General features: G+C 46.5%; 1 protein-coding gene and 1 pseudogene across 1 annotated transcript in view; one reads left to right on the forward strand and one right to left on the reverse strand.

Annotated features, from left to right (window-relative positions):
• EEPD1 (endonuclease/exonuclease/phosphatase family domain containing 1) overlaps nucleotides 1-23,109 on the forward strand; it is a 163,897-nt gene that overhangs the window by 98,621 nt on the left and 42,167 nt on the right. The window lies entirely within an intron of this gene.
• Nucleotides 16,628-16,747, reverse strand: LOC115086390 (annotated as a pseudogene).

Here is a 23,109-nt window from a genome sequence, read left to right on the forward strand (position 1 = left end):
CAGTCACCACCTTCGGCAGGAATTTTGGATGCATGCGCAACACTACATGATCATGGAAGAATTTCGTGTAGGGGAGCATACATAACCAGGGCTTGGATCTCGCTGACCCTGCGAGCGGAAGTGATTGCTAGCAGGAACATAACCTTCCAGGTGAGGAACTTCAGGTCACAGGATTTGAGAGGCTGGAACTGATGTCGCATGAGCCTTGCTAAGACGACATTGAGATCCCATGAGGTTGCCGGAGGACGAAGTGGGGGCTTTCGTTGGACTAGGCCCCACGTAAAATGCCCAACCAGTGGCTGGACTGAGATGGGCACCCCAGTGACACCCTGGTGGTAGGCCCTGAAGGTGCCACAGATAATCCATCAGGCGGGGGAGTGGACAGGAGAAAGGGTCCAGTCCGTGGCCCCTGCACCAGATAGAGAAACGCTTCCAGTTTGAGCTGTAGGATATGCAAGTGGAAGGTTTCCGGGATTCAGTCAATAACCTGGACACCTCATCTGAGAGCTGCAAGGGCTGGAGGATCCTGCACTCAACATACATGCCATGAGGGCCAGTGCCCGGAGGTTTGGGTGGGGCAGGGTGCCCTGGTTCTGCGATAGGTTGGGAGCCATCCCCAGTGGAAGTGGTGCACTCATGGACAGGTCCTGGAGAAGAGGGAACCACACCTGCTTTGGCCAGGAGGGTGCCACTAGGATCATGGTCCACCACCCCCCCCCCCCCCCCTCTCATCCCCCGTCTTCTCACAGCTTTGTCAGAGTCCTCGAGAGAAGCGGGATTGGGGGGTATGCATCCATGAGACCTTGTCCCCAGTGAAGGGAGAACGTGTCGTAGGCCGGCTGGATGGTCCTTCCCCGGGATCAGGGAGCAGAACATGTTCACCTTGTGATTGCAGGGAGAGGCAAACAGGACCATGTCCAGCATGACCCAGCGATGGAATAGGCTGCTACTGCCGTGTTCAAGGACCACTTGGTGGCCCGGCAGGTATGTGGCCCGCAGGTACAGACCTTTGGAGAGGGCTCAATCCCAAACCTGTAGCACCTCCTGGTAGAGGGGGAAGGAGCCTGTGCCTCCCCTGCTTGTTGATGTACTACATCGCCACCTGCTTGTCCGTTCTGATGAGGACAACTTTGGAGGACAACCTGCCCTGGAAGGCCCTCAGGGCATACTGGAATGCCCACAATTCCAGAAAGTTTATCTGGCAGCGGGATTCGGCCGCAGTCCAAAGGCCCCGAGTATGCAGGCCGTCCGTGTGGGCCCCCCACCCCTGAGGTGAGGCATCTGTGGTAACGGTCACCTGGGGCAGAGCAGGTTGGAATGGGAGTCCTGTTTCCAGATTGGGTAGGGCTTCCCACCAGGCTAGGGAGAGATGGAGAGGGTCTGTGACCGTCACCGGTGCTTCCAGATCCTGGGATGCCTGGTGTCAGACACCTCAAGGCCCACTGTGGGTCCTTCATGCAGAGGCGGGCCAAGGGGATCACGTGGACTGAGGCCGCCATATGGCCCAGCAGGCGGAGCAACAGATGGGCTGGTACCATCGCCTTGTTGTGAACGACGGTAGCCAGCGAAGAGAGGGCAGCCGCTCAATCCCTGGACACAAAGGCTTTCGCCTGTGCCGTATCCAACCTGGCACTGAAAGTCCAGTCATGGAGACGGATTGAGATGTGACTTGGGAAAGTTTATAATGAATCCCAGGGTCTGTAAGGTGTTGACAGTCAAGGTTAGGGCATTGATGGCCCCGGAGTGTGAATCGCTCCAAATCAACCAGTCGTCCAGGTATGGAAAGACATGGACCAAGCGACACCTGAGGTAGGCAGCCACCACCGCCAAGCACTTCGTGAAGACGCGTGGGGCTGATGCCAGCCCAAAGGGCAGCACTTTGTACTGAAAATGTGTTGACCCCACCTGGAAGCAGAGGTACTTCCTGTGGCTGGGGACAGTTTCAATGTGGGTATAAGCTTCCTTCAAGTCGAGGGAGCAGAGCCAGTCTCCTCCTTGGAGGAGAGGAATCAGCGTGCTCAGAGAGACCATCTTGAATTTTTCTCTTATGAGAAAGCTGTTCAGTGCCCTGAGGTCGAGAATGGGGCGCAAGCCGCCGTTCCTTTTCAGAATGAAAGAGTACCTCAAGTAGAAGCCGTGCCCCCACTGCTCTCAGGGAACCGGCTCTACTGCACCCGCCACTGGAAGGGCGGAAAGTTCCAATTTGGAGGATGGCCTGATGGTTGGACGAATCCCACAATGGACATGGGGGAGCCGTCTCTGGGAGTCTGTTGAAGTTCAAGCGGTAGCCCTGGCAGACAATGGGGAGGACCCACCGGTCCGAAGTGATTGCTTCCCAGCGGCTGGCGAAGTGAAGGAGCCTGCCACCGTCTAGGGGATCAGCCGCCATGGGAACCGGATTTGGCTCATGCACCCTCGCCGCCAGTCAAAAGTCAGCAAATGGGGCCTGTTGTGGGGCTGGTTGGGTCCTCTGTATCCGCTGCTGCCGGCCGTGGCCTCTGGGACCAGGCCAGGGTGGCCGGGTATGGGCAGCTGGCAGGAAGTATTTCTTTGGCCAGTAGAAGGGCTTGCAAGAGCCCAGCCTGGAACACTTCCTGGTAGAAGGGTCCTCAGAGGAACTGGCGGAGAGTTGCAGAAGGGTATCATGCTGATCTTCGGTTGCACCATGACCTCCTTCACCTTGTCCCCAAACAGGTTCTCTCCTGCAGGGGAGGTCAGCAAGTCTGTCCTGCACCTCCGATCAGAGGTCAGAGGCACTAAGCTAAGCCAGCCATCTGGCATTGATGCCCCCGGTGGCAAGGCTGGCTGCGGTTTCAAAGACGTCATAGGTTGACCTGACCTAGTGTCTACCAGCTTCAAGGCCCAGCGTGGCAATGGCTGCGAGGGACTGCTGCTGTTGCTGGGGGAGGCTCTCCACAAGCTCTTGGACCTGCTTCCATAGGTTGCGTTCATATTGGGTCATGTACAGCTGGTAGGCAGCAATACAGGCCATCAGCATGGCCCCTTGGAACATTTTTCTCCCAGTGCCATCGAGCTCCCTATGTTCGCACCCAGGGGGCGGACTCCACCACCGCAAACTGGGGTAAGTGCCGCTGTTCAAAGCCCACTGCCTGTTGAACCAAGTAAGTCAATCAGCTTTCCTGTTCACCGGGGCCACCGATACCTGGTGTGTTCACATGCGGAGGAGGAGCTCCTTAAAAATGTCATGGTCTGGCACCGCCACAATCTCTTTTGGAGCATCGACGAACTGGAGGACCTCCAGCATCTTATGACTGGAGTCCTCCTCCGACAGGAGCTGGAAGGAGATGGCTTCAGCCATGGCCCTTACAAAGGTGGCAAATGACAGGTGCTCGGGTGGGGAGCAGTGCCGCTCCTCTGGATGGGAATGCTCCGAGAGGGGGTCGTCAGAGAACTCGGACGATGCGTCTGAGTCATTTCCCTACGGGTCATAGGGGCCCTCCTTCACACTAGGGTCCAGACTTTAAGGGCGGGGACCGGGAGAGACGCTGGGACCGGGCCCCGAAGACACCGAAGGCTATGGGAGCACCGCCGGCATCAAGGGGGACATCGGCCGCGGTACGCCGGAAGGAACCGGCGGCGGCCCGGGAAATCATGGGCCTGGGCGCCCAGTCCCTGCGGCCTCATCCTCCTTGGAGGATCCGGGAATCTGGATCGCTCTGGTGGAAAGCATCTGTGGCCGAGGAGGCATCGAGGGCCTCTCAGGCACCAGTTGCATTGGTAGGGCACCGAGAAGGACGTCCAGATGCTCCAGCATGGGTGCGAATATTGAAGGTAGAGGCTCGGGCACCGGTATGGGGACCGGTGGCACCGGCACCTCGGCGCTTTGAAGCTCTTTGAGCACTGCCGATTGCATCCTTCGGTCCAGATCCTCCTGGAAGTCCTGTGAAGTAAGGACTGAAAGAGAGGGACAAGACGTTGCCGGCACACCCTTTGAGGGGGCACAGCGCTCAGCACCGTTGCTGGTGGGGTACGCCTCTGGCTTCCTGGGGCACAGGAGGATGGGCCTTAAGTGGCCAGTGCCTCTTTGATGGAGGCTCGGCAGCTGCCGATGTTGCTCCAGAACTGGAACTGTCGGGACGGTGACCAGTGTTGATGCTTCCTGGGTTTCTGGTGCTCAGCCCGGTCTTTCCCCGGCATCGAGGACTATGATGTCACCGAGGCTGGGGGGAAGGGAAAGACCACAGAGAATTGATCTCCCTCTCCATGATCCTTAGGTGGAGAGTGGAACCGCCAGGGGAAGGGATGGGGAAGATTCCGCTTGGTCCTTTGGTGAAGAAGACACTGATGCCAAAGTGGAGGGTTTTGGGGAGCCAAAAAGCTTCTCCATTTTATCCAGGTGAACACGACGCCCTTTGGAGGTTATTTGATCACACAAACGTCACCCTCAGATGTTATATGAGGCTCCCAGGCAGAGGGTACAGACCTTGTGCGGATCCGTGATGGACATGGTCTGCGGGCACTGGGGACATCGTCAAAAACCCGGTAATGCCATTGAAAAAGGAGGCCGGCGAACGGTCGATGACCGACCGGGAACCCAGAAGCAGGAATTGACCGCGAATAACGATACTAAAGCCAAAGGCACCTACTGGAACCGACCGCAAAGGTGGACCAAACGCAGAAAAAGGAAAAAAACCCGAAAAAAATGCAAAGATGCTTTCAAGGGTTTGGAGCTCCACAACCACGAGGCTACTGCACTGCGGAAAAGAAGAAACTGAAGGGGGACCTCGCGTGGATGCGCGGATAGCGGCAGGCTGGGCATGCTCAGTCTGCCAGTCAAAGTTTCTAGAAACACACTAATCCATATACACATGACTCGATGAAACTGACAAGTGGGACTATGTGAAACCTATCAAGCAGGTCAATACAGTAAAGTGCGGCTGAGGTTACCCTGCTTCTAACCCGCTTTCTACTCACTTTTCGGCCGCGTTAGTCCAACCCGCGATACACAATCCCCTTTAACCCATTCTTACCGCCTCTTTAAATCACCGGGTAACTCCTTCCGCCTGCGGCATGTATATTAGATGTAAACGATCGAATTAGCTATTCCCTCCCATACAGTAATGTGCACCCCAACTATCGCTTTTTTAACTTGCAGTTTTGCTGCACGTTTAACCTGCTAACTTACCGCCTACCCTTACCCCTGCATTAGAGGCAGGGGTAAGGGTAGGCGGCAAACTTGCCCCCAGCCCCCGCTCACCTGCCCTGGCCGCGTCCATGGGTGCTGGTCTCCGGGGCAGCCCCAGTCCTCTCTCCCCTCCTCCCGAAGCAACGAAAGCGGAAAAAAGCGAAAAAAAAAAAAAAGTAGCAACAAAGCGACTTACTTTTCTTGCAGCCCTCCTCCGGAGACGGACATCGGCGGAGACGGACCGCGGCTCCCCTGCCTCCCGGAGGCAGCTGCCGGCGAAGATGGATGCCTGCACGGGCGAAAGCGGCCCCTGTGCGTGCAATTGGGCCGCTCAAGGCGTGACGACTTTTGACGTCACGGCATGTGATGTCACGTCTTGAGCGGCCAAATTGCACGCACAGGGGCCGCTTTCGCCCGTGCAGGCATCCATCTTCGCCAGCAGCTGCCTCCAGGAGGCAGGGGAGCCGCGGTCCGTCTCCGCCGATGTCCGTCTCCGGAGGAGGGCTGCAAGAAAAGTAAGTCGCTTCGTTGCTTTACACTTTACATGTCGTTTCACCAGTCCTCTCTCCCCCCCCTCCCTGCGCCTTGCTTCGGGAGTAGGGGAGAGAGGACTGGCAATCCCGAGCGTAGGAGAACTGTCCACTTCCTGGTACCTGTCATTTGAAATGACAGGTACCAGCGCACCCAGGTTACTGTATAGGCGCTGTATAAAGCGCCTATTCAGTAAAATGGGCTGCGTGGGCCTAACGCTTCACGGACGCTTCTTGGACGCGGCTTGCATTTGCAAGCTATTTAAATACAGTATCGAGCGGTAGGTGAGCCAGACTGTGCGTGCGGCAACCGCGGGTGCGCCCGGCACTAACACAGCTCTTCCTACCGCTCCTCACTGTATCGGCCTGTAGGAAAGTAGTGAGCAAGACTATCTATGAAAAATGTAATGTTCTATTGAAAACCTAGTTTCTTTCCCAGTATAGGGTGGAGCTGGACATTTTAAGTTTGGATGTTTACCGAAGCTCATGAAATTACTTGCAAGGACATTTGAGTCATTAATGTAATGTTGTGAATACTGGCTATGTGTTAAATTTATATTTACAGTTTAGTATTCAATGCATGTATGTGTATGTCCCTTGTTTTATGTAACTGCTTTTCTGCACTTTTGTTAAATGGTAAAGTTTCACCCCTGTTTCTTGTGAACCAGCATGATGAGACCACCGTCTTGAATGTTGGTATATAAAAAACTTAAATAAATAAATAAAAATAAATGTGTGGATTAGAGTGTGCAAGTGGTTAGAATGTACATGTGGTATGAGTAATATGTCTCATTGGCAACAGAAGGATTTACCTTAGGTGGTATTTTTCTGTATAACATTACATTTTTAAATCTTGGTATATGTGGAAATAAAACTTTTTTGTAAATTTTGTTAAATATTTTCTCTTTGAATTTAGTGGGTATACTCATTCTAGTTTTCATTTTGTTTGTTCATAGTCCGTGAGTAACCCAATGTTTAAACTCTAACTTAGTACCAAATGTTTGTGTATATGTTTTTTTTATTAGTTTTTTTTATTAAAGTGCTCATTCCAGCAAAAACAATACATTATCCTCATGATTTTCTTTTTTTTTTTTTTTTTTAATATAAACTACATGGAGGAGAGCGTTCTCCAGAGCAGGTTCAACCCTTTGCAATGAGCTCCCATCTGAACTATGTGCCATGGTAGATTATAAACAGTTTTGAAAACAATTGAAACCTATTAGCTTTAATGTTTGGTTTTATTATCTAAGTGTGTACTTTATTGCTGGTAATTTTGTGTTTTATTGTACCGCACTCAGCAGGAGATTCTTTGAGTGGTCTTTATTTGACAGTAAATAAACACTGCACTGAAGTCCTTGAAAATAAAGAGAATTTTTACAAGTTTGTTGTAATTTCAAACAAACCACACCTTGGAGTCTGGAATCCCCATGAGGTAAAACCGTGGTCCTTAACCCTTTTTTGGCTCCATCCTTTGTTTTCACCTCTGTTTTTCAAAACATGGCGCTAACCACACCCACTTTGCTTGTGCAACCTCTGGTAGAAACGGATCGTGCCACAACCTGAGGCTCCCCTTAGGAAGGACCTCTGCTTCCTAAAGGTGGGGATTTGTGCCGCCAACTCAAAGCCTAATTGCCTTTTGAAAATTATAGTAGGCAAAATAGGATAAAAATTATCAGCTATCACCTTCACATAAAGATTTGTATCTAAATTTAACAATGAGATAGGGCTATAAGATGTCACACATTTGGGTTCTTTACTCTGCTTAGGTGGAACAATATTGGTGCTCCTCAAGGAGCTTGGCATAGTTCCTTCAACTGCCATCTCCTCAAAAAGTGCCCTTAGACTGGGTAGCACATATGGTTGCAACGCCTTATAGAACTGTTCCTGGAGACTTCAACCGTGGGAGCTCAGATATAGCTTGTCCTATTTCTCGCTCTTGTATAGGCCCTATTGAAACATTCTAATTATGATGGTGAAATACATAGTCACTGAATATCTACCATGAAGTTCTTTCTGTTGGTCCCATTACTTTGTTTAGTTGACTATAAAGTTTGATAATACTCCCTAAAAATATTACAGATATCTTTGGAGGAAGTACAAATTCTATGTGACCTTGGGCAACTTACTTCATCCCCCATTGCCTCAGGTACAGATTTAGATTGTGAGCTCTCTGGGACAGGGAAACACCTACAGTACCTGAATGTAAACTACTTTGAAGTGCCTGAAAAGCGGAATATAAATCAAATAAATAATACACTGCCTCTACCACAGGTTCATTGGCACCAGTGATATCTTCCGTAAAACAAAAGAAACGTGTTAATGTTCAGATTTTTATTGTGAACCTCCAGAGAAAGTAAAATACAGCTAAATATATATATATATATATTTTAGTTTTAACACCATGGAAATTTTCAGAAAATAGAAAATATGGGTGCATTGAATTAAACTGGTGCTTAATACTAACCAGACTTAATGAAGGATTATTTATTTATAACCCACACAATCCCAAGTTCTCGGCCGAGTAACAGATTTACATACATAATTTAAATTAAGAAATCACAGCAATAATACAAACTTAAAACCACATAAAACCAAACAGAATTAAAAGGTAATTTAAAAACAACATGAACAAATAGAACTAATGCATAAATGAATCCAACAACTTCCTATAAGCAACATAAACAAATTTAAATTACCAGCCAAAAAGATTAAATATGAATATTATCTCAATGCCCCAGTTCTCCAAGTCAAATGCTTGTTAAAAATAGAATGCTTTTACCTGCATCCTAAAAGTAATATAACACTGGATTTTCCGAATGTCATCGCACAAACTGTTCTATAGTAGTGGACCAGCAATGTAAAAGGTTCTCTCTCTAGTTTCTGCTAAACGTTGTTGACGAACAGTAGAATATTTAGTATATGGCAGCCAACAGATCTCATGCTATGTTGTAGCTTATAAAGTTTCAGTGATGGACACATACAGCAGTATCTTCACTTTAAAGCACGATGAATCAAGGTGACAAATTTAAACTGGATTCTCCATTGTATGGGAAGCCAGTGTAAATTGCGTAGAACCAGTGTAATATGGTCGTATAATCTAGCGCCAGGCAGTAGACCCGCAGCTGTATTTTATACGGCTTGTAGACCCTTCAGCATGTTAACGGATACATTTATATATAAGGCATTGCACTTATGTCTCTTAATTTTCTCGTTCACATTTTTATTCTCCTAGAATGTTTTGTCGGTCAAGCATAGGCAGTTCTGGTCCTAGAGTGCCAGAAATAGGTCTAGTTTTCAGGATACCTGCAATGAATATGCATGAGGTATATTTGCATACAGTGGAGGCAGTGCATGCAAATCTCTCTCATGCATATTCATTGTAGATATCCAAAAAAACAGATCAATTGGTGGCACTCCAGGCCTGGAGTTGCCTACCCCTGGGCTATAGTAGCTGCTTTGAATTTAATTTTACAGATGGGTGGGCTGCAATTTATGTTTTGTTTTTTAGCTTGTGCTGCATTGTGGTTTTGTGCCCTCAAATTTTTTTTTGTCTATTTCCAAGCAGATTGAAGTGGATTCGGTGCTTAATCTTGGTTAAACCCATCATACTTGACATTCCTCAATCCTGTTCAGAGGCAGGTGAACTGGTTCTTTACAAAACAAGTTTTTAAGTAGATGAGCAGGTTAATACCAAAGCTGGTTTTTTTTCCTGTTAAATAGTATTTATATATTATTGAGATCTACTTGCATATGAAAAATGTAGAATTTGTGCCTTTGAAGTGCTTCTGAAACTATTGTCATGCATTTTATCTGGGGGAATATCACAGCAACTGTTTCTTATATTCATGTTTTTTGCAAATTGATATTATACTTTCAACAATGCCAATTCCATTCCAGCCCTACAGATGCATGGCTAAAATAATTTATCTGAACTATCTGGTCAATCAAGAAGTTTCAGATGCACTCATACCCTGTAAAGGTGATCGATCTAAAAACATTTTGGCTCACAGGAAAAAAAACAAAACAGAAATGCAATAGTTAAAAAGTCTGATCCTTTTTGTTTCATTATCTGAGACCCATTTGCAAGTTCTTGCTTACTCTCTACATTTTTAGTTGGCTAGAGTTTTATGGCCAGTTATCTACTGTCGCAAACCCTCCTATCTATTTATCTATTCCATTTATTTCTTGATTGATGGCTTTTATATGGCTCTTTGCCCAGACAGCCTTACAAAGCAGATTTAAAAACAAAAGTACACAAGAACCAAATGAGAAGCCAGCCAGAGATGGAATGATAACTGAGAATGTTGTAGACATTTGGATAAGCTAGCTGGAAAAGGTGAGTTTTAAGTTTAGAACAGTGAGCAGAGCGGGAGAGGGGAAAGCATTTTGGACATCTGTTGGCAGTTTGTTGCAGAGTGCGAGGAAACAAGGTGTCGCTTGTTTTGTGTGGTGGGTGTTTAGAGAAGCGTGAGGCTTAGTGCAGAGGGAGCAAGGGGGAGCGGGGATGCTTAGCAAAGCTGCCGAATTGGGCACAACATTTAACTGGTAGCCTGTGGCCTGGCAGGGGGGGCTGGAAATAAATAAGTGCAGCCGAGTTCTGAACAAGCTGGCGAGGAGAGAGTCTGTCACTGATCCGGGAGACCAGCAGGAAGACTAGCAGCGGTCCAGGAGAGAGCAGAAGAGAGCATGAAGTTGCAGACAGGTATAGAAGGGAGAAGCAGATCCTGTTGATGTTGGGGCGCTGGTATGGAAGAGAGGAACAAAAAGCTGATATGTGAGAGCGGCGTTTCCCCTGCTCCTTAGCTCAGCAGTTTCCTCCTGTTCCATTTTGGGGTTTCAGCTCACTTGGACCCAGCCCTCGAGGGCCACAGACTGATAGGATTGTCAGAATATCCTTAATAGATTTGGAAACCTCGTGCATATTCATCTCGTACATGTTCATTAGGGATCTCCCGAAAATATGACCCATTTGTGGCCCTGGAGGTGAATACCGCTGCTCTACTTGGGTTATGACTTGTTGAGCCTTTCTTCACAACCACCTGGGGTTTCTTTCCTCTTTTCTCATATCCCCCACCCCCCACCTCATCTTCATGTAACCCAGCCATCGCAGCGACTGTGGCTCCCCATGAAACCTCAGACGCCAGGAATCTGGTCAATAGGTGCAGCCATTTTGCGCTGGCTGAGACTCCTTTCTCCCAGGGGCTGGGATCGCTCAGTCTGCATTATTTTGTAAGATGCCCAGACGTAGCTGGACTCAGGAATGCAGCCCAGATCTTCTGCATGGCAAGGGTCGGCACTGCCACTGAGCTACAGGATCACACTTGAGCTTAAGGCAGAGATAAATAGAGCCTGGAATAAGAAATGTATATGTATGTATGTATGTATATATATATATATATATATATATATATATAAAATAAGATGGGCTGTAAAATCTAGATCCTCCGTTTTTAGAGGGGGCCAGTACTAGAAAGCTTGAAAACACACAAGAAGTAACAGCTGACAGGCATAGTGAGAAGTGAGCATAAACTGAAGAGGAGGGGAGAGTCCCAACAAAAATGTAGGTGGTGTCAGTAAAGAAAGAGGACCCAAAGGGTTTCTATGAACACAGAATAGCGGTGGCCCCCAGGATGAGCTCTTGGAGGATGCCAGAAAGCAAGGAGTGCATAGGTTAGTGGTAGTTAACCAAGACCCTGAAAGAGGGATTTGATAGGTTGGAGGAGGAACGAGCAAGAGCTAGTCCTAGAAAAGAAGAATAGAGATGAAAACATAGCAGAGTGAGACTCTTTTTGTGACTGACAGTAGAAAGATCCACAAGAACACAAAGAGTAGAGGAACAAAAGAGAGTGAATATATGAATGTGGTCAAATACGTGGAGAAGGTCAGCGTCAGTGGAATTTAATGGTCTAAAACAGAGGTTGGCAAACATTTTGGCCTGAGGGCCACATTGGGATATGTTGCTTCCCTCTAGGGCCGGTCGGGGAAGGAGGAGACCATCTGAGGCCTAAGCACAAGTTCTACAGTCACAGTAGGAAATACATGTTTCAACCATCCCATTCCTATAAAGCCTTCACCTTCTATGCACTTCTGGTAGCAGAGCATCGCTGGTCTATGAGGCCTTGGCCTCCCTGGACAGCACCGCCTTATTGTGCCTCCTTGGCACTTCATGCTTATAATTCAGTTTTTCTAGTACATCCTTCATTGCATGCACCTCTGAAAGGCAGCTCTGGGCCACTGTCCTCCTCGTTGCTTCTCCCGCTGTCCTCTGGCAGCAGCTGCCACTGGCAATCTGCTGGTTTCTTGTTGGCGGCTCCTTCCGCTGACAACATGACAGTGCATAGCATGCTATCCACTCCCGTTCCTATGGCCACTGCTTGTGTTTCATTGTTTCTTTACCTTGAAATTATCCAATATAATTATCCAGGCCTCTCCTTCCTGCTTCATAGTCAGCCATATCTCACCCCAATTACATGCCACCGACTATGATTTCTGTGCCAAAATGCATAAATCCTGCTTATCACCATACTCATGAATTCCAGTGCCCTCTTTTGGCTAATGACTCTTAAGTGCTTCCCTTGTGCCTCACTTGGAGCTGCTATAATCAGTCTCCATTCACTTGACCTGTTAGAACTCTGTGATAGTATGTCCATCCAGCTTTACAGCATACTCTAGCCTCTTTTGGTAGCCCCCGGCTATTCTAACATAAGGAGCTTGACAGGAGTGATTTTTTTTTTTATTTTAATTTCATGTCAGGGGAGAAGGTGCTCTGGCGGACCTTGAGCCGGGATCTTGCCTGTTCAGAGGCTGTAGTGCCTTGAATGGCTCGCAGGAATCCAGGCTCAGAATACCGATAGCTTGGTGTGTGGCCCTGTCCCAAGGATCTGGATTGGTTCTCAGGGGTTCAAAAGGAATTGCTGGGGGATGCCTCAGTGTTTTAGCAACTTGAGGGCTAGATGCCAAGATGAGTTGGGCTGTTGGACCCAAAGAGCCCTGTGAATGCTTATACCCATGTATACAGTATCAGTAGAACAGGCTCCTGGCATGTTGTGGAAGCTCCTGCTTACTTGCCATACTAGAAGACAAGAGGATTTGACAAATGAATAGAATTGCCTCAAAGAATATACATCCTTGGCAAACTTATAGGATCATGTTGTAGAGCCCACTTCCCCTAATAGTGTCTCAAAGAAAAACGAACATTTTTTTTCTGCCATGTCTGTCAAAAACATCAGTCAAAAAAGCAAACAGAATGTTGGGAATTATTAGGGAATGGTGAATAACACGGAAAATATCATAATGCCTCTATCGCTCCATGGTGAGACCGCACCTTGAATACTGTGTACAATTCTGGTCGCCGCATCTCAAAAAAGATATAATTGCGATGGAGAAGGTACAGAGAAGGGTGACCCAAATGATAAAGGGGATGGAACAGGTCCCCTATGAGGAAAGACTAAAGAGGTCAGGACTTTTCAGCTTGGAGAAGAGACGGCTGAGGGGGTATATGATAGAGATGTTTAAAATTATGAGAGGTCTAGAACGGGTAAATGTGAATCGGTTATTTACTCTTTCGGATAGTAGAAAGACTAGGGGGCACTCCTTGAAGTTAGCATGGGGCACACTTAAAACTAGTCGGAGAAAGTTCTTTTTTACTAAATGCACAATTAAACTCTGGAATTTGTTGCCAGAGGATGTGGTTAGTGCAGTTAGTGTAGCTGGGTTTAAAAAAGGATTGGATAAGTTCTTGGAGGAGAAGTCCATTACCTGCTGTTAAGTTCACTTAGAGAATAGCTACTGCCATTAGCAATGGTAACATGGAATAGACTTAGTTTTTGGGTACTTGCCAGGTTCTTATGGCCTGGATTGGCCACTGTTGGAAACAGGATGCTGGGCTTGATGGACCCTTGCTCTGACCCAGTATGGCATGTTCTTATGTTCTCTGTCATGAATCATTTAAGTGCTTGTTATTTCCCCCTCCTATCTGTGCTGTCAGAATTTGGGCCCCCCCTCCCTCCCTACCCCCCCCCCCCTTAATCGTTCCTACGTGCACCTGCCCATGTCCTACTGTAAATAAGTTTCATATACTAAATATCCCAAGTGCACATGCCAACTAACCTTGTATATTGGTTCTTTTTGTAACGCTGCCTGTCTGACTCTCCTCTCCTCTACTTTGTATATCACCCAGTTAACCCCTCCCCTGTTTATTGTAATTTCCTTTCCTTTCCTTTCTCAGTTATTTGTAAACTGACATGATGTGTCCTACGAATGCCGGTATAAAAAAAGTTTTAAATAAATAAATAAATAAGCAATCTGGCCACTTACGGCAGGTCTAAGGAAGTAACTTCAGAGATGCCAGTTGCCTCTAAATATTCCAAACTTCTCTTGAAGTCATTTTTTAATGTTCTATGATTGAAAGCAATACCACAGTGTAGGGGAATGCGCAGTTGTCAGAAGTGCCCCAAACAATGCATAGTGTGGTGTCTGTGCACGCACACACAGTCCATTTGTAATCCCTTGCTGTTAGGATAGCTTTCAGCTTTCCTGGCTTCATGTGAAAATTTGCGTTGAGCGATGAATAATAAACAACTTAAGTGAGCCGCACAATGCAGGTCAGTGGGGTAGGAAACGCCAAATGATGTCGGAATAATTTCTCAGGAAGAAATCTGTTTCCTGTAATTTTAGTTTCAGACATAAAACACTTTCTGATCAGCATAAAACTGGAACGGACCGTGTGTGGCAGAGAACGTTTATATACGAGTGGTAGGATAGCCTTCTGGATACAGAGGAGGAGACTTCGGAGGTTTCACGAATCATCTTTTCCACTTGAGCAAGGTTGCTTTAGGACCCGTCCAAAAAAAAAAAAGTGTGAGAGCTAATAAAGGTTAACAAATAAAAGCAAAAACAAAAAGACTGCAATGTTACTATGAACAGAAGCGGTGGAGGGAGAGTCGAGATGGGCAGATGATTTGTTTTTTACTTTTATCCACCCCAGATTATTTTTTTGGTTAAATATAGCATGGGATAAGCCAAGCATTCATTTCTGTCATCAGAGTTAATCCTACACAGCGCTTCATGTGGGATATTTTTGGAAATGCACAGCATGTGGACGTCTTCATGACTTGCTCGAGTGTTGAGACTGCGGTTGCTGTAGGTGGGGGCCGCGCAGGGTGCCCGGGCTTTGGAGGGGCAAAGGAACTGTGACTCGGCAGCAGCACCGGAAAGGAGGAGTGCGGAGAGAAGGATGAAAGAGGGAACAAATGAGGGAAGAGACCAGCATAAGAGAAGGAGAAAATTATGGTGTAGATGGGGGAAAATGAGAGGATAGAAACGATAGGAGAAACTGGAAAAAGAAAAATGAAGACAGCATGCATAAATTAAAATGAAAGGAAAGACAATAAAATGAACAAAGAAGACACTGAAACAAGGTGTGGAGGAGCAATATGAAAAGTCCGAAAGAGGAAGGTTGGAAAACTTTGTACTTTTTTTGTTTTCTCTACCATGTTTCTCGCTGCTGCCACCACACACAACGTTCTCCTGGTACAGCATCACTGCAGTGTGGAACATTTGGCATTAAATGTCCCCTGATATTCGTTCATGTTGACTTACAATATTTTCACCAAGAAAACCAAATAATTCAAAGTTAAAGGGCTACTATCCTCATTCAATGTAATCATACACATACACAACACAACATATGAGGATTAATATACTACTTAACGTCTCATGAGACGTTAAGTATATTAATCCTCATATGTTGTGTATGTGTATGACTTACAATATTTTACAGGCTGAATTACCAGATTTCCTTTACATGACTGCATGATCTGGTGTTTGTACTCTTCTTGCACATAGTGGAAACAAACAAAACAAAAGTGAACACCAACAAGAAAACTGGAATTTCTTAGATTGGCAATTTTCCCTTTTGCACGCCTTCCTTCACAGGTCATCTGCAGGCTGGGAAGCACTGTTTAAACCATGTTTTTTCCTGTGCATAGTAAATGAGGGCATATAAAGCCCAAAAAGGCCCATCTTCTCTGTCGGGCAGCGATTTTTCCACCCACCTACCTGAAGTAGATTAAACTCCCAAATAGAACCCAGTCCCCAATCCCATTGTATCCTTTGTAGGATTGCTGCTGCCGCTGCCGCTCCATGTAGGTTACCCCATACCATCCAGGAAGCGCAGTACTGCCCTATCACTGCTGACTTGGGATGCAACCATTGCTCAGTGAAAGTTACCCAGAGCTTCATTACCATTTGGGGCTGTGTGGGTCAGATATCATGCTCTTCCTGCCCTACACGCAGGAGAATACCAAACTGTAGCCTGTAATGCCGGATGCATTCTCAGCACCACTAGCAAATACTGTACATCTATAAAAGAACCGGGAGCGCAAGCCCTCACCTTTCTTTCATTTATTTATTTATATTCCACTTTTCACACTTTTTTCAGTGCTTCAAAGTGGAGTACATTCAGGTACTGTAAGGTATCATTGCTGCCCGTCATTCGTTTGCCAGGTGCCGTCTGGCCAGGCGCTTCCTTCTGTGACGGCATAAGAAGCGCACTTCCAGCCTCTTCCCTGCTGCGCACTTCCTCCCTCTTCCTTGATGTGTTTACAGTGCCTCTACTGCACTGTGGCAGGGATCAGCTGGGGAATAAACAGGTAGAACCTCCCACCGACTGGGTATCCTATTCTACCTGACCTTTACTGGGGGGGGGGGGGGGGGGGGTAAACCCTATCCTGGTGACCGCATCTTGACTATGAGACATGATGGCTTCCCGCCCTGAACAGCCGTCCAAGGTGGCTTGCTCAGAGATATTTAGGGAGCTACATGAATGCCACCACCTGCTTGCTTCTTGCCCCACCCAGACATGGGGCAAAGGCATGTGGAGTCGTGCTCCGTAGGACCATGAGGGGGCACCTGTCCCCCAAGCAGATGGGTAATTGGAGATCATGGAGCGATGAACTCTGTTAGATGCCACAAAGTGGCCACGCCATAACCATATGCGTGTTGAAAAGGCCACAAGGACCTCCAGTCTTATTAAGGGGAGTACTAACCTTCTCTCCTTTCAACACAGCACGGAGGTGGGGGAGCTCTGAGGGAGACGCATGGGGGGGATCCCTGAATAAGGAGAGAGGTCGGAAAGGTGGGGGGAGGGGGGGGGATGAACTGGCTGGGCTGCCACGTGGGGAGAGCCCCGGGTAACTGCATGCAGCTTACCTTGCTCCGTGGCCAGCGAGTCACCTGGTTTGCTCCCATATCTCCCTAAGTGTGAATCACCTAGTAACTTCCGAGGACCCCTCAGCCCCTAACTTTACCTTCATCTTGGCTCAGAAGTGACTGACCCTCTGAAGGGTAGAGCTGGACGGGCTGTAGGCACACTTGCACTTCCGGCAGCAGAGCTGAGGTTGAGCTGGAGAAAGCAGGGGATTGAGCTGAAGGAGGAATGAGCTGAATAAATGGCTCAGGCAAGAAAAGGTGTGGGGTTTTTCTTTTCCTTTGGAACTAAGAGGAAACGGGTAAAGCTTCAAGCTTTAGAACCCTAATGGGAAAGGAAATTTGTTTTGTTTTGTTTTGTTTTTTTTTAAATTAAAACAAAAAGGAATGGGAGTGCTGATTCAGCACTTCTCTCCAGCTCAACCCTCGGCCCGCCGGGATGGAGCCGGTGCGATCGCTACACGAAGGAGGAAGAAACTGCTCTGGTCGGGGCTGAGGAAGAAGAGGCCGGACCATGAGGAGCCGGCGGGATTTAAAGTGCCCGCCAGCTGACATATACACACACACACACAAACCCCCCCCCCCCCCTCCCAACGTCACGTCCTGTGCTGCCCTGGCATCAGGATGGGTCCTGATGACGTTGCCGCTCCTGACGCCGGGCCAATCGGCCAAGCATGACGACATAGGTGGTGCCACTGTGGCGCCGGAAAAATGATGCCGGCACCATTCCGAGCCTCACGTGGAGGGGGAAGGGAGTCAGACCCTTCCCTCCACCGACCGGAGGCGAGCCATCGGCGCAGCGGTGGCAGCCGCCCGCACAGGTGCATTGGGCGCCCGGTTATTCGCGGCGCCCACACTTCCGTGCTGGGGGGGGCACCCATGTCTGCACTTAACACTTAATCAGCTTTTAGCTATCTAAGTGGATTGTTTACTACATGCAGGCTGCGCAAAGAGCATGGCACCATTAAAGCTTTTCAGACGGAAACATGAGAGTGGTTAAAGAGCAGTCGCCTGGTTCTGTAGTCACCAAGTGGAAAAATAGAAGCTCATTTACCATCTTGCTAATAGAGCTCATGTAATAAGGTATTCTGTTTCACGGAGCGGAAAACTCCGTGTTAGATCAGGTAATGCTCGCCAGAATCGGACAGGGTGAAAACGTTTGTGTACATGTGTAGAGAAAGAGGATACAGCAGGGGAAATAATAGCAGTTTAAGGATTCAACTGGTTTGTACTTTTCTTTTGCAATTCTCAGCTTCAGGCAGATTTCTCAGGGAAGAGAAATGCTTTCAGTTGTTTAAATTCAGACAATGGCCTGCATTTCTCATAGAAGGGTGAATTCTCCCCCCCCCCCCCCGAAAACATATGGAAGCCCATATTCAAAAGCTATTTAGACGGATAACTGACAAGTTATCCATCTAAATGGCAAATGTGGCATATTTGGCTACTCATCAGGATAAGTTATCTGACTTTAATTTAGTCAGATAAAAAAAAAAAAAGAGGCGTTTCGTCCATGATGCAGGGAGGGGCTGAGATATCTGACTAACTTAGCCAATTATCTGTTGATTCCATTCAGGTCAGCCGGGTAACTTTAGAATTGCTTCTGAGCAGGTCTAAAGTTTTCCGGCCTTGTGTGGCCGGATAAAGCGCTACTTAAGGGTGGATATCTTTAAAAAGAGATCTAGCTAAGTAGCGCTGTCATCAGGAAACAAAATAAAGTTTCAGCGGCCCTATCCCCTTCCTCCTCCAAAGCTACCATAATACTAAGGCCCTGTCAGGCCGTACTCTCCTACTCCCTTCCCATCTTTTTAAACGATCAATTCGTGCCCGACATTGAACGCTGATCCCCGGTCCCAATTTTCCTTAAACCTCGGATCTGGCTGCCTTCCCCCTCCATCCTCTGCTGCTGATACCTTTTTGTGGCCTATCCAGGAGCAAGACACCTGGGATGCTGCTCTGTCAGAGGCCCCGGGAGCGGGTCAGGGGGTGTCTCTCATGCTTGGCTAGGCTACAAAATGTTATTGGCCGGGATAGGGAGGGTCCAGAGGAGGGGGGAGGCAGCCACCCTTATTCTTCCTTATGGGGGTGAAGGGGGGGAGGCAGCCAGATCCCATGTTGGGACCGGGGATCAGCGTTCAATATCGGGCACATCTTGAGTGTTTTAAAAGGGTTTTTGGGGGGGGGTAGGAGAGTACGGCCTGTAGCTTTGGAGGAGGAAGGGGATAGGGCCGCTGAAACTTTATTTTGTTTCCTGATGACAGTGCTACTTAGCCAGATATCTTTTAAAGATATTCCCCCTTAAGTAGCACTTTATCCGGCCACACAAAGCTGGATAACAGAAAACCTACCCGGCTATATTCAGACATGCCAAGTTAGGTATTTTGTTATCTGTCTGTATGTAGCCTGATAACTTTATGCTGCTCCAGTGGGAGCACTGAGAGGGGGGAGATCGCCTTGCTGGTGACTGAAAGGAATCAGTAAGTTTTTGCTTGGGAAATTTTCTTTGGGAATATTATTTAGTGTGTTTGTGCTTTTAATAGTCAGTAAGGCAGCGAATAAACAGAAGTTAGACTGTTTGTATTTTTAAATAGTCAGTAAGGCAGCTAGTAAGAAGTAGTTAGGGTGTTTATTTTTAATAGTCTGTAAGGCAGCAGAGGTTGGCGAGTTTGTATATTAAAGAAAAAAAGTGGCCAAAGGCTGGAGGTGGGCTGGGAGCAGTGTTTGCCTAGGTAGAGGGGTTGAGGGGTTCAGCGCTTACCTCAGAGGGGTGTTGCGGTGGTGTGATTTTGTTTGATAGGTGCCGGCATTTGTTAATCAAGAGAGCAGTGAGTCACTCTGGCTGACTAACTGAAGTTAGACTGTATTTCCCCACCCAATTGGTTCAGGAACAGACGAGGGAGCAATTTTAGATCTAATTCTCAGTGGAGTATAGGATTTGGTGAGCGAGATAACTGTGGTGGGGCCGCTTGGCAATAGTGATCATAATATCATCAAATTTGAATTAATGACTGGAAGGGGGGCAGTAAGCAAATCCACGGCTCTCATGCTAAACTTTCAAAAGAGAAACTTTGATAACATGAAAAAATAGTTAGAAAATAACTGAAAGGAGCAGCTACAAAAGTAAAAAGTGTGCAAGAGGCGTGGTCATTGTTAAAAAATACCATCCTAGAAGCACAGTCCAGATGTATTCTACACATTAAGAAAAGTGGAAAGAAGGCAAAATGATCACCAGCATAGTTAAAAGGGGAGGTGAAAGAAGCTATTTTAGCCAAAAGATCTTCATTCAAATATTGGAAGAAAGATCCAACAGAAGAAAATAGGATAAAGCATAAACGTTGGCAAGTTAAATGTAAGACATTGATAAGACAGGCTAAGAGAGAATATGAAAAGAAGTTGGCTGTAGAGGCAAAAACTCACAGTAAAAACTTTTAAAAATATATCCGAAGCAGAAAGCCTGTGAGGGAGTCAGTTGGACCGTTAGATGATCGAGGGGTTAAAGGGGCACTTAGAGAAGATAAGGCCATCGCGGAAAGATTAAATGATTTCTTTGCTTCGGTGTTTACTGAAGAGGATGTTGGAGATACCCGTATCAGAGAAGGTTTTCATAGGTAATGATTCAGATAGACTGAACCAAATCACGGTGAACCTAGAAGATATGGTAGGCCTGATTGACAAACTGAAGAGTAGTAAATCATCTGGACTGGATGGTATACACCCAAGGGTTCTGAAGGAACTCAAAAATGAAATTTCAGACCTATTAGTAAAAATTTGTAACCTATCATTAAAATCATCCATTGTACCTGAAGACTGGAGGGTGGCTAATGTAACCCCAATATTTAAAAAGGGCTCCAGGGGTGATCAGGAAACTACAGACCGGTTAGCCTGACTTCAGTGCAAGGAAAAATAGTGGCAAGTGTTCTAAATATCAAAATCACAGAACATATAGAAAGTCATGGTTTAATGGAACAAAGTCAGCATGGCTTTACCCAAGGCAAGTCTTGCCTCACAAATCTGCTTCACTTTTTTGAAGGAGTTAATAAACATGTAGATAAAGGCAAACCGGTAGATGTAGTATATTTGGATTTTCAAAAGGCGTTTGACAAAGTTCCTCATGAAAGGCTTCTAGGAAAAGTAAAAAGTCATGGGATAGGTGGCGATGTCTGTCTTTCTTGGATTACAAACTGGCTAAAAGACAGGAAACAGAGAGTAGAATTAAATGGACAATTTTCTCAGTGGAAGGGAGTGGGCAGTGGAGTGCCTCGGAACTGTATTGGGACCGTACTTCTCAATATATTTATAAATGATCTGGAAAGAAATACGACAAGTGAGGTAATCAAATTTGCAGATGATACAAAATTGTTCAGAATAGTTAAATCACAAGCAGATTGTGATAAATTGCAGGAAAATTGGGCATCCAAATGGCTGATGAAATTTAATGTGGATAAGTGCAAGGTGATGTATATAGGGAAAAATAACCCATGTTATACACAATGTTAGGTTCCATATTAGGAGCTACCACCCAAGAAAGAGATCTAGGCTTCATAATGAATAACACATTGAAATCGTCAGTTCAGTGTGCTGCGGCAGTCAAAAAAGCTAACAGAATGTTGGGAATTATTAGAAAGGGAATGGTGAATAAAACAGAAAATGTCATAATGCCTCTGTATTACTCCATGGTGAGACCACACCTTGAATACTGTGTACAATTCTGGTCACCGCATCTCAAAAAAGATATAGTTGCGATGGCGAAGGTACAGAGAAGAGCGATCCAAAGGATAAAGGGAATGGAACAGCTCCCCTATGAGGAAAGACTAAATAGGTTAGGACTTTTCAGCTTGGAGAAGAGACGACTGAAGGGGGATATGATGGAGATGTTTAAAATCATGAGAGGTCTAGAACGGTTAATGTGAATCAGGTATTTATTCTTTCAGAAAATAGAAAGACTAGGGAGCACTCCTTGAAATTAGCATGTGGCACATTTAAAACTAATCGGAGAAAGTTCTTTTTTACTCAATGCACAATTAGACTCTGGAATTTGTTGCCAGAGGATGTGGTTAGTGCAGTTAGTATAACTGTGTTTAAAAAAGGATTGGATAAGTTCTTGGAGGAGAAGTCCATTATCTGCTAATTAGTTAAGTTGACTTAGAAAATAGCCACTGCTATTACTAGCAACAGTAGCATGGGGTAGACTTAGTTTTTGGGTACTTGCCAGGTTCTTATGGCCTGGATTGGCCACTGTTGGAAACAGGATGCTGGGCTTGATGGACCCTTGGTCTGACCCAGTATGGCATTGTCTTATGTTCTGGTTTTATTCAGTGGAACATTTATCTCTGAATATATAGGACAAGTTATCTGGCTAACTTTACCTGGATATGAACCCCCTAGGATTCAATAGTGACGCTATCCTTGTGCTCTTGTCTTCTGACTATCCTCTGACCAAGAGGCCCATGGCATGGCTTTCTCAGAACCCTGCAATCTTCAGCTTGCTGGTAGACATCATTAAGGTGCGGGTCCGGGAATAGTAGGTAGGGTCTCCTGCACGGACCCGCCTTTCAGCCTTGCTTTTGGTCCCTGTACATTCTCACATATCCTCCATGAGGATGTGAGGAGAGAGTAAACACAAACTTGTCTGTGAGCTTTTTGCTGTCTCGCCATGTGAGAACCTGCCCGAGATGCTCTTTGACCTGTGTCCTGAGAATTTGTCCGCATTAAAATCAGTAAAAGCACAAGTACATCCTAGCATCGTTGGAATGGCTCAATGGCTTTTCTTTAAGAGAGTCTTTGGAATTCCTTTTGTTCATTATATAAAGGAATAATATTTTGTCTTAAAAGTTGTTGAATGCATATTTCTTACACAGTCCTGTGTCTCAAGAATACTGGTACACTTGAAATATTTGGTATCAGAGCTGACTATCAGAAAGCAGTTAATGAGCCCCTGACAAATTCATGTCCATGATTAATACCCATCAGAATGTAAAATATCTGAAATATGCCAGGCCAGAAATCACAGGGACATGTTACTTAGATGCATTTTTTTTGGTTGACGTCATTGGCAGTTGAGAGCAGGTGTTAAGCCGCTGGTAATGTTGAATATTGCTTTGTAGAAGAATGGCGCTTGACCCCTCTGGCTTTCTGGGACTGTTCAGGGATTTTTAGGCCATTAAATAGAATGATACCTGAACTAACATTTTAAGGCTCAAAGTGAAGGTGGTCGTTAACGTGACTCTC

Source organism: Rhinatrema bivittatum, chromosome 2, assembly GCF_901001135.1.
Source record: "Rhinatrema bivittatum chromosome 2, aRhiBiv1.1, whole genome shotgun sequence".
Classification (NCBI taxonomy): Eukaryota; Metazoa; Chordata; class Amphibia; order Gymnophiona; family Rhinatrematidae; genus Rhinatrema; species Rhinatrema bivittatum.